Source organism: Columba livia, chromosome 4, assembly GCF_036013475.1.
Source record: "Columba livia isolate bColLiv1 breed racing homer chromosome 4, bColLiv1.pat.W.v2, whole genome shotgun sequence".
Classification (NCBI taxonomy): domain Eukaryota; kingdom Metazoa; phylum Chordata; class Aves; order Columbiformes; family Columbidae; genus Columba; species Columba livia.
Window position 1 is genome coordinate 64,559,737 of NC_088605.1, and position 17,193 is coordinate 64,576,929.

The 17,193-nt window shown below is 37.9% G+C and overlaps 1 long non-coding RNA gene across 2 annotated transcripts in view; it reads left to right on the plus strand.

The window, feature by feature from the left end:
* The first annotated feature begins 15,275 nt into the window (after positions 1 to 15,275).
* Positions 15,276 to 17,193, plus strand: part of LOC110361277 (uncharacterized) — a 144,484-nt gene continuing 142,566 nt past the window's right edge. The window contains exon 1 of one of the 2 annotated variants that reach the window (XR_010472417.1): positions 15,276 to 15,448. This is a non-coding gene — a long non-coding RNA (uncharacterized LOC110361277). The remainder of the gene's footprint in view (positions 15,449 to 17,193) is intronic. The other variant, XR_002417764.2, reaches the window with a different exon arrangement.

A 17,193-nucleotide genomic window follows, 5' to 3' on the forward strand; every position in this document is an offset into this window, starting at 1 on the left:
TACTTTACATATGTTAGGCTTCATTATTAAGAGGTAATAAGGTGAAATTTAGTTATTTTTCTGAAAACCTAAGGAAACAAAAAAATCTTCAACAGATCAGTAGAATAAAGTGTTCTTTGATCTTTTCCCCCTTTTTAGACTTCTTTATAAAACTGCAATACTAATGATATTTTCTACTCTGAAATTGTTATGTGAAATAATCTGAATAGATTTGGATTGTGGGATTGTTCATAGATAGTCTGAAGCAGATGTTACTTTGACTTCTGCAAATACAGAACTAGTAAGTGGGTTTTGTTATTCCTTTTTTTTAAAAAAAACAACAACAACACAACTAAACAAAACCCACAAAAAACACCTTAGGTAACACAGTACAATTTCTGTTCCCTAACTGGAAAAAGCAGCACCTGAAAAAATCCGTGGAAAGTAAAATTATTCTAGAATGAGTGTGTAGCACACCAAGGACAAAGAGAGAGGAGACTAGCAAGCCTTGGGAAAACTTTAGATCGTATAAAACCTTTTCCTGTCTTCTCCAGCAGAAGTAGCATTTGGTTTTGGCTATGTACCTGGACACCAGATTTAAAAATAGCTGGGTTCCTTCCTGCCTGAGGAAGAGAGAGAGACGTAAGCTGGATTTATTGGCTGACCTACAAGCTTTACATTTAATTTCTTTCTGGTCACATTTCTTGAAGACATTGCTTTACAGACAGGGTGGTCAAAGCAGTTGCAGTGCTGATCCACATTAATCTGGATATTTACAGGATTATATGCAAGTGTATTTGTTCAGGTGCTGCATTCAGAGGAATACATGCTCCCTCCCAAACATTTGTGTACACAAAAATATTTTGCACAAATATTCCCAGAAAAACAAACCAAAACTAATGCTTGCTGGATAATACAGAGGGGAATTTCCAAAGCGCTTACTATTGCTTGGATTATGCTCCCCGATGTTTGTGAGTTTTATTGCTGCCTGCAACGACAGAAGAATCAGAATTAGCTTAAGCCTTCAGAAAATTATATGAATTTTTGCTTGCTCTTATTTTCTTCAAACTCTGTGGGGATATGTTGTGTGGCAGAATCTAAGAGGTAGTGATTCTTCTGATGTAGGATCCAAATACCACCACATGGCTTCCTCTCCATTTCATCATGAACTTGGTCTCTGAGACAGTCTCTGCAAACCATGTAATCAAGGAGATAGTAAAAGAAAGGACAGCTATCTACTATTTTTTGGGCCTCGTATATTTATAGCACAAGTGTATAAGATGATTCATTCTGGGAAAGCTGTCCTGAAGCATCTTCAGAGACACAACCACAATTGGCTTGTGTTTGGGGGGCAGTTGAGGAAGTGTAGGTCTCTTTATATTCAGTGAAATTTAGGAAGGATATAATCTTAAGTAAAGCTTCCCAAGATGATAATGCTTTTGCTTATATTTTGTCTCTTAAAAAAAAAAAAAAAAGTTATCCTAACAATATTTGACTTTCAATAAAAAAAGAAATCCATGCATGACCTTAACTCTGCGATCTATGACAGTTTATGCAGTACTGATATAGATTAATGTAAGTCTTACTACGTGATTTACCTATTGATGATGGTATCCAATCCTATGACTAAAATAGATGTCTGAAATGTATATAATGACTGATCATGAATGTCTATACAGTTGCAGATATGCACACTATATATAAATATATATAAATATGCATGGGGTTTTGTGTATCATACCTGTCATTTAAATATATAAAGACATATGAGCTTTACAGAACTTTCCCATTTTGGGAGATGTTTCCAAAGGTTTTCATATCCACTAGCCTCCATTGGCTTCTAGCACTACAGTCAGTGTGACTTCTAATTTCAAGAGTAAATCCATGTATATAACCAGAGATATTTGGCATATGCTTGCAAACATGTCTTACTTAGCATTATAAAATAACAGTGAAGCTAAAATGGCATGAGTTTTTCTATATATCAAAAACAGAGTGCAAACTCTCTCTTCACCATAGTTATGTACTGTGATCACAAAGTCAGGACAGAACCCATATTACTATGTATTCAGTGCTGTTGTTACCTGGATTAATTTAAGCTTGGATGTTTACCATCTCATGTGCTGCAATCACCATTTTAATTTCTTTGTTGTCTTTGATTGCATCTTAAGTCACTGTAGGACTTTTAGAAATCCTTCTCCATACCACTTAAGGAAGAAGAAGGAAGAAAATATACCAACTTTCAACATTTCTGTTAGAAGATGGCATTTTTGAGAGCTGGAGTGAAAGTATTGTGACTCAAAGCTGCTAATTACACTATAATTCATGGATTATTAAATAATGGAGTGTTTTTTCCATGTAAGCAGTTAAAGCTGCTGTTGTCTTTTGAGCTGGTGGTTCCAGAGCCACACTGGCGTCTGTGACTGTTTATGGAGCCACACAAAATTTGTTTGCTTATTCAGAAACTGGGCTTCTTCGTTTTCAGTTGATCCACACAAACAGAGCACTCGAATGGACAGCAAGTGCCTGAAGTCTCAAAGAGGATTTCTCAGTAAGTGTGAAGGGTCATTCACTGGCTGGCAGTAGAGATGGGTTTGGTGTGGTAAACTGAATCCTGTTGTTTGTAGTGGGGCAGGTACTGTCTAGTGGCTGAAGCCAGTAGCTTCCTAAGTCAGCTTGTGCCTGGATATGGTTTAAACAATTTCTTGTGTGGAAAATAGAATTTATTATCTGAAAAAAAGTCGTAAAAAGATGGAATGTTCTGCACACCCTGGTATTTAGGATCTGTCAAAAGCGGAAAGTTCTACTTTGCAATGACATGGAAACAGAAGTGTTGAAATAGCTAGCTGTTGAAATAAAATAGCAATAGTGGGGTGAGATGACATGATCAGAAATCTTTTAAAGTACCAGCACCTAGTTCTAAGGATGGATTTGCCCCTGGACAATTGTTCTTTTTACAAGGAGGATCAAAATTTTACATGATTGAAGAAGAGATCTGTTTTCCCTCGGATTCTTAATTTCTTGTTCTCTAGGCACCTGGAGTGTTTCATAAAGGCTAGGAACTTTGCAACCAGAGCTGAATATCAGATGTTTGGATTTAGTGTATAAATAAATTTGCTTTCAGCTGAGAATTTATTTTTAACAAATACACTGTTTCACAGCTGAGCAAACTCTGTCATTCCAAGTGCTAAGCTCTGAGTAACAGTTTCTTCAATGCTCAAAATGCTTGAATCATTGGAAACAACAGCAACAAATTGTTTGTGCAATGATATTACTCTGCTAACAGCAGGAGGGGTTTTCAAGTGATACTTGGTTTAGTCACCAAGTTATTGTAACTGTGGTCCTCTGCTTCTGATGTAGATATTTCCAGTACCAAAAGAAAACTGTGAGTAGAAGTCTTAAGACGCAGTGTGAATAAGTCAAGGGTATATAGACGTGGATCTCTGAGGACCAAGGATGTGAACCCAAGTAGGACTGATTCACTTTCCAATTTTTTAAGAGCTCGTGTTAAAACACACAGCTCTGTCAATAGAGCTCAAGAGACAGCTGTTACGTTGTAGTTACACTGTATCTGCAATAGGGTTCGGTTATCATGCTAACTGTATGTGAGGGATCTGCAAAAAATTTCCAGATTTGTAGGAGAAAAAGAAAATGAATGCAATCTGCTTCACATAACTGTCTGCAGCCATAAAATGGCTGTAACAGGGATCTTTTCTTCACATATGGAAAAAATATACTTTTTCTATGTATTTGTAATATATTTGCCTAAAATTTATTGCACATATATTTAAAATATATATCCCCTATATAAAATACTGTATGTTTAAAGTGCAACAACTTTGCCAATTTTCATAATAATTCAAATATGTGATATAACAAAATGCATTCAAAATCATTAAAAATTGATACTTTTGGAACATTTAAAATGTAGTTATGTGTTGTCCTGAATATTTTTAAAAAGGCATGTGTGCAAAGTATTTTTAAAATATCTAATTGATAAATGAAAATTGAGATTTTTTTTCTCCCACCCTTCTGTGGATCCTTTGACAAGATTTAGTCCAGAATAATAGCATATAGCAGACTGAAAGTATATTCGTATGTTATCTCCCTGTGCTTTGCGTAGAAGCAGTGTAATATTCTCTATCAGCTAGACTCTAGTAGAAAGTCCTGACATTTCTGTACTCTGATCATGTAAAGTATCCATAGGCATGGCTAAACACAGAGAGACCAGTTTTACAGCTGTTTTGCATTGCCAAAGGAGTGCAAAGCAGCTGGAACTTATTGGTGAATCTGGTCTTATATCTTTTCAGTGCATTCAGAAACCAATGTGTTGGGGTTTTTTTAAACATACAGCAGGTTGCTCTGTGTAACACTACTCTAGAATGCTGTGGGAAAGGCTGTTTTGTGTTCTGAAATGAGCAGCCAACATGGTTCAGAACTAACAACTCTGTGATGTGCAGTACTTGGGCCAACCTCTGCCTTCAGAGATAGGATATAAGTAACTGTGAGCAATACGCTTGCTTTGATGGATACTTTTTATTCTTGGAAGTGTTTCAAAAATGATTCTGGAGTACTAATTCCCCAACAACAGTTTAACCAAAATAGAGAGAATAACTGAAGGTACAGAAAATCCTGTGATGGCCTAATGGTGCTGGGGGGTAAGCTGGGCCTAAAGCTGAACAAGAAATAGATTTTTCTGGCCCACAGGGAACTAAAAAAAAACGGGGGGGGGGGGGGGGGCGGCAGCTTGTAGAACTTTTCCTGCTTTGTATTTGAATGGAAAGAGCAGTTAAGAAAAAAAATAATTGACAAGACCCTTCTATCCTTAGGTTATGCTTATAGCTTATTTATGCTTTGCATGAGACTGAGGTTCAAGACTTTTTATCTCGGAGTCAAACCAGGGGTCAAGCTTCCATCTGTATACATGAGATGAGTTTCCTGATATCTGGCTTTTCAGATAATGGAGAGGGGATAGTGAAAAGAAATATTGGTATTTAAACTGAATTTGTGTCTTGGACATGGAGAACTTTCCTTGAAGTTTAAATTGATACACTCCTACAAAAGGTTTGGTTTTGGCAAATCTGCACTATTTGTACAGAAACACTTTTTTTTTTTTTTTTTTTCTTTTTTATTGAGAGGTAGGTATGTTGCCATTTTGGGCCCAATCTGCTTTGGATGCCAGCACCTAATCCTGTGATTCACGTTCTAAGCATCTAATGCCGAAATTCCACTCCTCAGAAGCCACGTGTGGCTCCTGTCCAGCACCAGTGTTTCCAGCAGCCTTAGTTTGCTGCGCTGAAGCTCCTCAGGTGCCAAAAGTGTTAGGGCTTGCTGTGCCCGGAAACACCGTGCCGGTGGTGGCATTAAATGCCTGTGTGCCAGCTGACAGACGCTGGGTCAGAACGTGGCACTGGGTGTTCTCCTGCCTGAGCTGCCAACAGGGTGCAAACCCACATGTGTGCACCAAGCTCGCCTGATAAATAGTGCTAGCTCTCTGGGCAGAGGAAGTGCTGCCGTAGCAGCTGCCATCTTATTATTCAGTTGTTAGGTGTTTTTTTTCTTGTGTCCAGGGTGCCAATTTGCTTTTTTTTTTTTTTTCTTTTTTTCCTCTGCCTAAGGCAAATCAGATATGCTTCTGTGAGGATGCCTTACCACTACGATATGGGAGAAGACAGGTGATGCTTTCTGCCCATTCCACAGATGCCATTAGAGTGTGCCATGCTCCAAGGAGTACAGACACCCTGCATATTAATGCTTCCTCCAAATTCTGAAATGTTTGCTACAGCAAGGACTGTAACTCAGCTTTCCCTCACGCTGGGGAAGTGCTTGACAATTTCACACTCCGTCTTTGCTCCGGTTTACTGTTTAATTATTCCATTTGAAACATTTAACGGGAGAGATTGAGCCTATTTCTCTACAAGCTATAGGATATTTTGGAATGGCGAAACCTCTTGTGGATATTAGGGACCAGGAGAGCCAAGCAGGTTGTTTAAAGTCTAATCAAGAGGTTCTGACAGCTGGAAATGGAACAGGCACCTTTTAATACTTCATCTCCTATTTTAGCTGTGAACTTTTTTTTCTGTGTCTGTGATAGAACCATATTTCAAACTGTGATATTGTCCTATAAACTGAGTATTTACTCTCTTGGTTTCCTCCTGGGTTTAACACCTTTATGTGGCAGTAGATGTAGGATGGCATTTTTGATAATTTGTCACTTATTTTGCAGGAAGGACAGGTAGAAGGACTGGAGCATATCACGACTCACTACAGTGCGGGTGTGGCTGTTGCTGTGATTTCTGGATCCTCACGTGCCCCCTTGCTTGTCAAGATAATTTGTTCTTGTGGTTCTGTACCCCTTCATTCACCTTGGAAATTCTTGTTTCACACTTCCCTTTCATACTAAAGCACTTTTTCCTCTAGGGAAGATGACAGACAAGCAGTTTTACCTTTTGAGATGTTTACCTCCTGGAAGTACCTTCTGGTGAGGTAGACATTGTTCTCTGCTATTTTCTTAGACATAATTACTCAAGTGCTGCCTGAAAAACACTGTGGCCAAGTTATGGGCTGCTTTTGAGGAGAGGGGAGGTTCTACTGAATATATATCAGGAGCTATCCAGAGCTGCCTCAGACAGGTTATTTTCCCCTCAGGTTACTGAATAGCGTCTGTGGCTTCACAGCTCTTGAACTCTGGTGGGCTTCATACTACAGAGCTCTAGTGGCAAGGGACAAACATGGCTTTGTTCTTCCTTTCCTGCAAATTTAATTATTTTTAAGGGATTGTGAACTTGATTGTGAACATGTCTTCACATATATATATATATATATATATATATAATATATATATATTTTATATATATATATATATATATAATATATATATATTTTATATATATATATATATATTTTAAATGGTTTGACAGTTAAAAAGTTAGCCATGGAAATCATAATCTACTGTAACTAAATACATACAATGCAATAATAACATTATGGGGAAAAACCCTGAAGACATTTATAAAGTAAGATATAATAGAAAAACGTAAATCATTCAAAGAAACACCAAAGCATGATGTAATTCATAATTATGTTAGTCAAACATGAATTGGTTTTTTGGACAGAAGAAAAAGTCCAATTATATCTTATAGACTAAGCAAGTATTAGCAAACCCTATCTCCAGAGAACTCCATTATGTGTAGAAGAATTGAAAGCAGTATCCTGCATGAAGGAGGTTTCCTTCTGTAACTCTTTTACAAGAGCAAGAAGGAAGTTGCATTTTCTCAGCTATTAAAATTTAGGTATAGAATTGTTTGTAAGGAAGAGATTAGATGTAGGTATTTGGACACAGTCAACTGAAATTGGTCTTATGCTTGTTCTTAAGCAAAAGTGCATGAATTTTCTTCACATTTTTGGAAAATTATTCCTTGAGCTTGTAAAGGATGATAAAAGACCTAAAAAAAATATTATTTTACTGGATCAAATAGTTATAAATGGTTACTAAAAATGTATTTTTATTCAGAGTCTTAGGTGTCTCTTTTCCTGTTTTCTCACTGCTATAAACAGTGTTCTTTAAATTCATATTTTCATTTTTCTCCCTGCAGTTCTGGGTGGGTTGTGTAGACGTTGCTTATCATTAAGTGACATCAAATGAATGTGCAACTTACAGAAAGAGGATTTCTTGCTATTTTTTGTGCTTACCATTGACTAACTACAGGTTCAATTAATTGGAAGTTAAACATGGAAGCATTTTTCTGACTGTGGCCAATAATATAGATTCCTTGAAAAACTTGCCTATGTTGCTTGAGTAACATAATGAACAGTGTATTTGAAGAGAATCATAAACAAACCAATCAGATCAAATCCTTTTCAAGCAAAGCAGATGCTAATCTTTTTCAGAAAATTCTAGTGAAATGGTTAACTTTCTAAAAGGAGAAAAATGCATGAACCTTTAGTGTTTGATTATGATGATTAAGCATAAGAATCTAGAATTATTGAGAGAGCAATCTTATGGCTCTTTCTATCATCAAAATTCTGGGCTGCTATAAATCTCAGGAGAATCCCTTTTATCACAAGAGTTACTAGGACAATTCTAAATCAGCTGCTGGCCAAAATGAATCTCTAAAATTTTAGAAGTTCATAAAATGTTAAGTATATATTTCTTAGGCTGTTCCTGGTTGTTCTGGAGGACAGCTTAATCCGTCCACTCGTCAGTATTGTTTTTTTGCCCCTCAAGGGAATATTCTACAATATGTTTCCTTTGACATGTAACATGACTGCAATTCAGTGTAATCTCTTGTAAGACGATAGCATGAATTATATAGAAGAAATGTTTAGCAGTAAGATTTTTGTTGGTTCAGGAAAAGTTAACTGTTGGGCCTAGACACCAAAACCTGTAAAATTCCTGGAAGCTGGCTGAACTAAAGAGTGCAGGACCCTTTTATGCAGTTTGAGTTTTGGGAAAGCAAAAGCAGAAACCTGAGTGGAATGCTGAAATGATTATTCGAGCTCATATGGATGAAGAGCTGCTATAAAACGCATCTCTATTTTACCTTTATTTTGCTAAACTATATATAGATTAGGCACAGTCATGTCCATTAGTAATTTCTGTCTTCCTCTCATGTAAGCCTAAAACTAGTTTAACAGAGTTTCCTGGGAAGAGCGTGATGCATCCAAAACACACAAGTCCTCATCCAGCTTCCTGTCTGTAGGTAATGCTGCAGTCATTTTGGATTAGTGATAAACGGTCATGAAATTGGAAACAGGTTCTCCCAGCTTTACACAAGAATCTGCAAAAACATGAATACTTGTACCCAGAAAGTGTGATTCCAATTCAAACATCATAAAAAAATATACAGTGCATGCTTAACTGCATGCAGGGCCATAAGAACATATTAAATGACATTGCCAGATGCCAAAGACAAATATGGTTTCAGCATACAGATGTGTAGGAACATGAAGGAGACTATGGCTTAACTTGAACTACTGTCAGGGCTTTATTTCTGTAAAAGTATTTTCTTACCCCGTCACTTCTTGCCCCTAATTTCTGTTATCATTCCACTTGTTCCTGGCACACATGTTGTGACATTATATGGTATGAACCAGCTCCAATATGGCCTAAGCACTGTCCAGCTGTGCGGGGTGATGACTTCTCATCATACCTTGAAGCTCTTGACTGTGTGAGTCCCCTCCTGGAAGTGCAGGGTGACAGAGGTACTGAGAAAGTCCTCATCAAGTTTCATGTAAAATGTATGTTTTTTTCCACAGACTGTGTAAGTGAATTGCCACCCATGAGCTTTCAGCTGAAGAGGTTTCATTTTTGCAGTGAAGTTATGGGAGGTGGGGGATCTGACAGAGGAGAACGTGGATACAATCATCTTTATTCCTTCATACAGCTATTGTAGTTTCTACAGGGTGCTATTGGGATCACAAAAATTACGATCGGAAATGTTGATCTGAACACCAGCCCCATGCAATTTGAGGGAAAAACACAGGTACAGTGAATAATTCACACTATTCATTATTCTACAGACTTGGAGCATGAAACTGTATTCAAAATTAGAACCCAAACTAAAGATATATTTCATAATTAAATGATGCAAGTTGGGAGGGAATAATCTGAGAAATTACTTACTTTGGATATTTCACTAAAAAAAAGGAGGGGTGGGTCATTTGCTGGCACATAAATCTAAATCTGGAACTAAGCCGAAACAGTCCAATGTGAAAAGTCAACATCTTTTTGCTCATGCTTCCTGAAATGTTTAGGCTGCAAAAGATGAATGCTAGCAAACCAAGCTTTTTCAACCATAAGATAAAATAATAATGAAAGAAGGCTATGAGGAAGACCTGTAAAAATGATGAAACTTGGCAGATTGATGTTTTTCAAACTAGTTTCTCTCCTGTTCAAAATGAATTAGGGATTTCCTTAGGTTTTGAAAGTGGCCTTGAATTATAGTGTTGGTGCCAAATGATAACATCTCTCCCAGTAGGAACTGAATCAAAACAATATAATCCAATGACCTTCAGCGGGAAGGAAAAAAAAAAAAAAAGATTGCCCATACTTACTATTGCAAATATGAGTGCAAATTTTGTGACTTTGAAATGAAAATTTTTAATCACTATTATGGATGTTGTTGCCTCTGTGTGGAAATTGCAGACTTGAAATCATAATTATTCCATATCCTGTAATTTGTCACAGCAGTGGTTTTCATGTTTAATGCCAATTTTTTGGTACTGGGCTGCTCACCCGTTTGAGAGAGCCCACATAAAGAGTCTTGCTCTCATACATGATCCACAGTGACAATTTGTCATATCTCACGTAAAATACTTCTCCTAGGAGACCAGGACAAATATTTCAGCTCTATCAGCAACCAGAGCTGGAACCGAAAAGCCTCGAGGTCAGAGTGCTTGCTTGGGGTCTGCAGCTCTGAGGTGCACGAGGCTTGAGCAGGGATCCAAGTGCTGGATCCCCATCCCTGGCAGCACCCCTGTGAGCTGGTAAGTCTTCAGCCACTCGGTTTCCCCCATATTCTGCAGTAAGAGCTCTTTCACTGGCAGCAAAACTTTGAAATTTCTTGCCAAAAGCTTTCAATATGAATGGAAATTTCAATTGCCTGGGAATAGACTAATATTTTGCCTTGGATCCTTGGATCCAGTTACAAAGGAAAAAAAAAAATTAGCTGTGCAACATGTGCCCCTAGTGATTTTGTTATAAAGCAGGAGGAGAAAAGAACTCAACAAACCAAACCTTTACCACCATGTACTTAAACACTGAGAAATGGATATTTTGTACTATTTGATTAGTCCAATTTCTTTCTACAATATCTAATTTCACAGATACAGATGATATGGGAGAAATAGGAAGACTTGTGGCTTTACTGGTAAAACTCTATCTCTTAAATATACCTGTCATGATCTTAAGAGAAATCATTTTAACATTGTTATATTTTCTTTCACAAACAACAGCAGTGGCAGAAGCACATAATGTTATCTCACAGTTACATTTCAGACTTACTTTAATAATTTCACATATGAAGTGCTGGACAATTCCTCAAGAGAATGCCTTCAGTTGTCTAGCTGGTTTCAGATATTTATCTACAAAATTTTTGTTCTCAGACATGCTAAAGCTTTCTGGCATTAATAAATAAGTCATTTTATATCAGGTTTCTGATTTAGGTATCTTTTTCAGGCTAGTTCTTTTTACCTACCTTGTCCCTTATCTGCGAGCAAAGCAGTTCAGTTTTGCAAGAATAACAGAGACCTCAGATTTTCAGATTCCTCTCTTGTTGCCAGAGAAATGAGTTTGAGTGAGTTAACTTTTAAGACAGTTAAGGTATTATCAAGCTGTCTGGTTCCAATGACACCTAAATATCAACTGTAGATTGAGTTGGATTGATATTACTGAGAGTTTAATTTTACCTGTCTTTTTTGACATAGAAAAGAAAAATGAAAATCCAACACAAGCAAGAACATAAAAATCCCAGCTCCTAGTTGCTGGTAGGCTCTGAGGGGCTAGGTTGCATTTGGAAAGCTAAACAAATAAATAGGGGAACTGCTGCTGGATTTAGTGAGCCATACTTAAACTTCCACAAAACCATTGTTCAAGGGCTGTTTTTGCAGAACAACCACACTCTACAGGTCATAAGGAGAAACTAGGTCCATAAGAGAAAGCATTTTAGGTTTAGAGAACAACAAAAAAAAAAGTGCTGACTTGGGCACGCATAATCTTTGTGGCACTGTACAAACAAGATATAGTAGCTCAGGCAGCATGCTTTTTGTCAGATTGCCAGCCTGCTTTTCTTTAGGGGACCTGGAGCCACACAAAGTTGTGTAAATGGAATTCCTTATATCTAAAGCTTTCCTTCCTGCCTGGTGGCTCTGCTGCAGATGCAGTTTGTACTTGCTGCGCTGGAGTGACTTGTGGTCTAAATGGACAGAATGACCAGTCAGGAAGGTGTGACTTGGAGTGGGCTTTGAATTCCCCTGCAGTACCAGGTGCTGTCTCTTAGCTACTTGCTCTCTAAATTGCACTGATTTCTTGTTGACTATGGAACCCAAAGCCTTGATTAGTGACACCCACATCAGTGAGATGGGCTCAGTCTCGGGTTTTGTCACAGCTGTGACAGTGATTATTCAGAAATCAAGACAGCAAGGTCAGTGATGGTCCTTGCTGAGCTTAGGAATTGCTGTGAGATGTTTCTGGCCTTCTGTGATTATTCTTACATCTTGAGCCATAGTAGCATTTTTCTTGAAGATCAGAGACACAGTAGGAGGTAGGGATGACCAAAATTCAGGTTGGTGCTTAGGGTTACCCATATTAGATGTTTTGGGTTTGAGGTCTTTGCAGCATTCCTTCCTCCCAGGAGCTGTTGAATCTAAGAAGGTAATGAAGTACTTCAGTCATCTGAGGGAGGGTGAGATACAGATGTAGATGTATGTCTTGATTGTGTGCATTTTTTATCCATTCTTGAGGGACTAGTGTAACTAACATTTATTTCTTTTGCTTTGGATTTGTAATCACTGGAGAAGCTCTGGCAGTGGAATTTTAACTCTTCCTTGTCTCGACAACCTTTACATTGACCTTAACATTTCCCATGGGAAATAAGAGAATTAGCTTAATCTCTTTATATGGAGCTAGCCATGGGTTATTGAAAATGACCTGTTGTTATTGTGCCAATGAATAAAATGTCACAAGTAATTTTGGCAGAACTAGAGAGCAAACTAATTGAAGGACTAATCAGTGAAAGTCAGAAAAATTTCATCTGTTTTTAATATCTACAAAGGCTCAAAGTCAGCTTTTATTTCATATATAAAGATGTAAACTCTGAAGTGTACAGACCTCTTTCTAGTACAACCCATGGCACAATTTTTCATAAGGTCACATTAAGCAATCTGATCAATAATCAAAACCATTGAGAATCAAACTGGAAGGCAAATTGCATTGCTAGGTCCTAGGTCCTGCCTTTGAAATGAAACTTAGACTTCAGGAAGGTACAGGTTTTTCTTAGATTATTTTTAGGGAATATCTAATAAAAAAAAAAAAAATCAAAACCATTTTGCAACTGGCAATGTAGGATTATATATTTATGAATCCCCAGGTCAAATATTTCACGGAGTTAGAGCAGTTCCTTCTCCTTAGAGATGGCTGCTCATAACATAAGAATGTGTAAATACAGAACACTCCCTGAATAAATACTATTGTTGGGAGAAAGGGCTCTGCAAATTAACAATGAGTTATTGTTGCTGTTATTGTTTATGGTACCTTTTAGTGGAATGGAAGAACCAAGACACAGCAGGTCTATGCAGGAATGGACTTCTTAGAATGGAGTAAATTTGCACAGAGGCTGTACTCAGTCTGCAAATTGTTTATTGGTAAATGACATCATTGTGTTATCTACGCACTCCCCAGCACCTTTTGATTTATTAAATCCCAGTGGACAGTGGCCTTTCATTTCTTTCACAACTTTCGAAAAGGGCCTGGTTAATGCAGGATTGCAGACTTTCATTTGTTCTGAGGTTCTTGCCAGTTTATACCCCTTATTCTTTTAATGTGTGTCATGAAAACAAAGCTGCTAGCTCCATCAAGATTTTTTGAAGAACAAAGTGTGAGAACAAATTCTTTTCGGCATTACACCAAAGCGATGTGACTAACTTTTAAAGGACTGTATGATGTAACTGGGAGCAGTTTAGCTTTTGCCATATAGTTTATATATATAGTAGAGATGAATGGAAAAGTCAGCAAGGGAATATTTTAGCCTGAGTGTCAGGAATTGTTTCTTTACAGTGAAATCTTTTATGATAGAGAATAATCTCTGGAGGAAAATGGTGGGAGCTCCTTTACTTGAGTCATTAAAAACTGGACAAGCCTCTAGGAACACAGTGTGGAGCAGTCTTGCATTGGCAAAGATATGAACTAAATACCTATGAGCTCTTTTCCATCCCCAGTTTCCATGAAAGACAGATGGATAGGCTGATAACCCTTGAGACAGTTTTAGCAGTGCACTGCTAATGCAGCTCTTATACTTGCCAGACTGGGCTTTCAAAAGACATTTGGACAATTTTGTCCAAAGTGCTTCATAAATTACACTGCTTTATGCCAGCAAAACTCTTTGCACTTCAGGGAGGCAGCTTCAGCAGCAAGAAGTCAGTATATTCACTATTGTCCTCAGCAGGATTTTTTTTCTTCTTTCAGGCAGTTAGGTCCATTTGAAAGACTTTCCTGTGAACTAATGGAAGAGAGGTCAACTAGGTACCTGCTAAACATCATCCAGGCTGAGCCTGTCTATCACCTTTGCTTGCAGTTGCTCTGAAATCTGCCTGGCTCAAAGAATATCTTTAGTGAGTTTTAGAGTAGTCAATGTGCCTTGGCTCCACCAACATCACCTCCATAGTAGAGTGGATTGTTTTGCTTATAGGGGGAATGGGGAAATGGTAGAATTAACTGAGAATGAATTGGAAAGGAGTTTCCACCTGACAAAAAACTTAAGGAAGGTTAGAAATTAAATAAGAGCATACAGGGGAAAACATTTCCTGTTGCTGTTATGGACCCTTTTATAGAGAATTTAAGCCACATAATGCTTGTTTTTTTTTTTGTTTGCTTTTCACAAATCCTTTAAAAGTAGGTCATGGGTACTGATGAGGACCAGTGGCCTATACTCACAGACAGTCATGAAAGGAAAGTTAGGAGTGGGTGGTTGGTCTGTATAGTGATCTTTGTTTATCAGAAGATGCCTATGTTTTCTGTCTTCTCACTCCCATCAGTTCAAGTTTTTGAAGTTGATGACTGTAGGTTATATTTAAGTACTATGTCTTATCAGAAAAATCCTGGACAGCTGATACTTGGTTTTGGTTTCTACTTCTGACTAAGTGCTCCTGCTGTAGTTCCAGATAAGGAGCTCCAACAGCAAGAAAGGAAAGAGAGAGTGTCTGATTCCCTTTCAGTGATGACTTCTCATTACTACAGGACAGTTATTAGTGTTTTTTGCATGTGGTTTTTCTGTACTTACTAAATACTTAGCGAGATCTAAGTTCTTTTCAAAGATCTGTAGGACATGCTTGGATTTGAGGAATCCTTTTTGAGTCTCTGAACATATTAGAGAGCCACTGCTAAACTCAGTTCTCATTAATGCTGAGTCAAGGGGCATTTATTTGGTTTATGTATGTAAAGCATGTGGCAGTGTTATGCTTATAAGGCTGGAGGGAAATAAAAAGTACAAATTGACAGGTGTTCTGTTGAACTTACTTGTTTTCAAAGTAGATACCCAGTAGATACAACACGCCTGTACAATAATTATCTAGCAGAAAGCAAACAGAAGCTGCTTCAGCACAGATGTTTCTGATGGTGATATGTTCTCTATTATCCCTTCCAGGTGGAGAATTTATTGGCTGTTGACCTTAATCTCTTACTCTTTTTCTTCTGTTCCACTGCTGATTTGGAAATCAGGATGTACATCCTTGCTGAAGGTGGCTAAAATACCAGGTAAAGATTAAATCTATTTTATTATTTAAACCATATTTGGCATTGGCAATCAAGAAAAGATGAGTAACTATTTTAGTGAAATGGTACACTGAGATCATCTTGTGGTAGAATTAGCTACAGTCAAAATATCTCAGATGGTGATGCATGGGAGAAAAGAGGCAATGACGTTTACTGCAAGGTGCAGTGGACTGGATTAACCTTAGAGTAAGGTGTCTTACCTTTTAGTGGGGGCAGGGAGTGGGTGGGCAGGGCAGGGAGAAAGGGGGCAAAATGAAAAAGTTAAGACTATCTACTACCTTGATTAGAAATATTCAGAAAGCCTTTATTTAATCGCGTTCAGGGTTTAGAGACATAATTCAGTGTGTTACAATGGTTTCCAAGAAGACCACTGCTGGTTACTGCTGTCACTCAGGCATTTTCAGATTAACTGAAAGGCACTGCTCATTGTATTTCGTTTAATTCAAAGGAGTACTTTTTAGGTAAAAAATAGAAATTTGGAAGAGGAAGCAAAGATCTTAGCCAATGAATATTTATTATTACCAAATTACTCAATAATTATCATGCAAAAGATTGGATAGGACATAAACTGTGCTGAAAAATCACCTCATCTTTTTAGGTAACTTGCCAAAAGCTGAATATATCCTAATATGACATTCGTCTTATTGTACTCATTTAAATCCCATGAACAAATTGGGAGGGGGAATCTTAGATTGAATGATTTTTAGCTGCCAGTGTATGACAAGGAACTTTTTCTAGTGTACTGGTCTAAAGAAATGGGCAAGGAAAAGGGAAGCTTAGTATAGCTCCAAGTTTTTCTTATGGCCATGGGCCATGGACTGTGGAACTAATTGGGGGCAAGAAAACTACTTGCCACCCTGACTGTCCTGGCAATTTTGTTTTTTGGCAGAGAAGCTGGAAAAGCTTTCTAGCTGGAGAATAGCTCTGCCTTGGAAAAGGCCTGAAAAGGTCTAATATAGGTGAGGAAGATGGCCCTGCTCTGTAAGCTGGCATCCTTGAAGAGATTGGCACAACCAGTCCTACTGCTGCCTCAGGTTCTACTGGGAACCACGCTGCGGATGCCAACAGGTTGAAAGAAGTATCCTCTGGGAGGACTTCTTCAAGACTCTTTCAAAGTCCTTACATTTTCTTGGGGCATAGTAATCAAAATATGTTACATTAAACCAATCACCTGAGGTGGCAAAATTAAGTACTTTGAGCCTGTTTTATGAGCCACCTTTCTCCCTCTGACTCTCTCTCCATACAGATCTGTGTGTAACTTGAGTGCATAATATTTGAGCTCTAACACCATTTTAAAGTGTTACATTTGGCGTAAGTTAGAGAATTTCTAGCATGCCAGATAAAGCCTGAGTCCTTTGGAAAGAGGAGGTGCCAGTCAATGTGGTTTGCAGCAGGGGTTATGTATAATTTGTAAGATTTTAATCATATCTCAAAGTTTGGAAGTAATGTCCTTGGGAGCTCAGCCTGTTGTTTTCATCAGCTGACTGGCTTTGTTTGAGTGCTGGGAAGCCAGCAATTTAGGGATTGTCACTTGTTCACAAAGGGTGTTAGTACTTATGAGAATACAAAAAGAGCTTGATAGGTTGCACATGGCTAAAGATTTTAGTTTTCAGGTGGGCTATGAACTGTTATGATAAACAGAAAGCACAGAAGTGCTGCAAGTGAGACAGATCTGTAGACATGTAAGACTCTGATCCTCAAAATGTTTCCTTAGCTGATGAAATTCC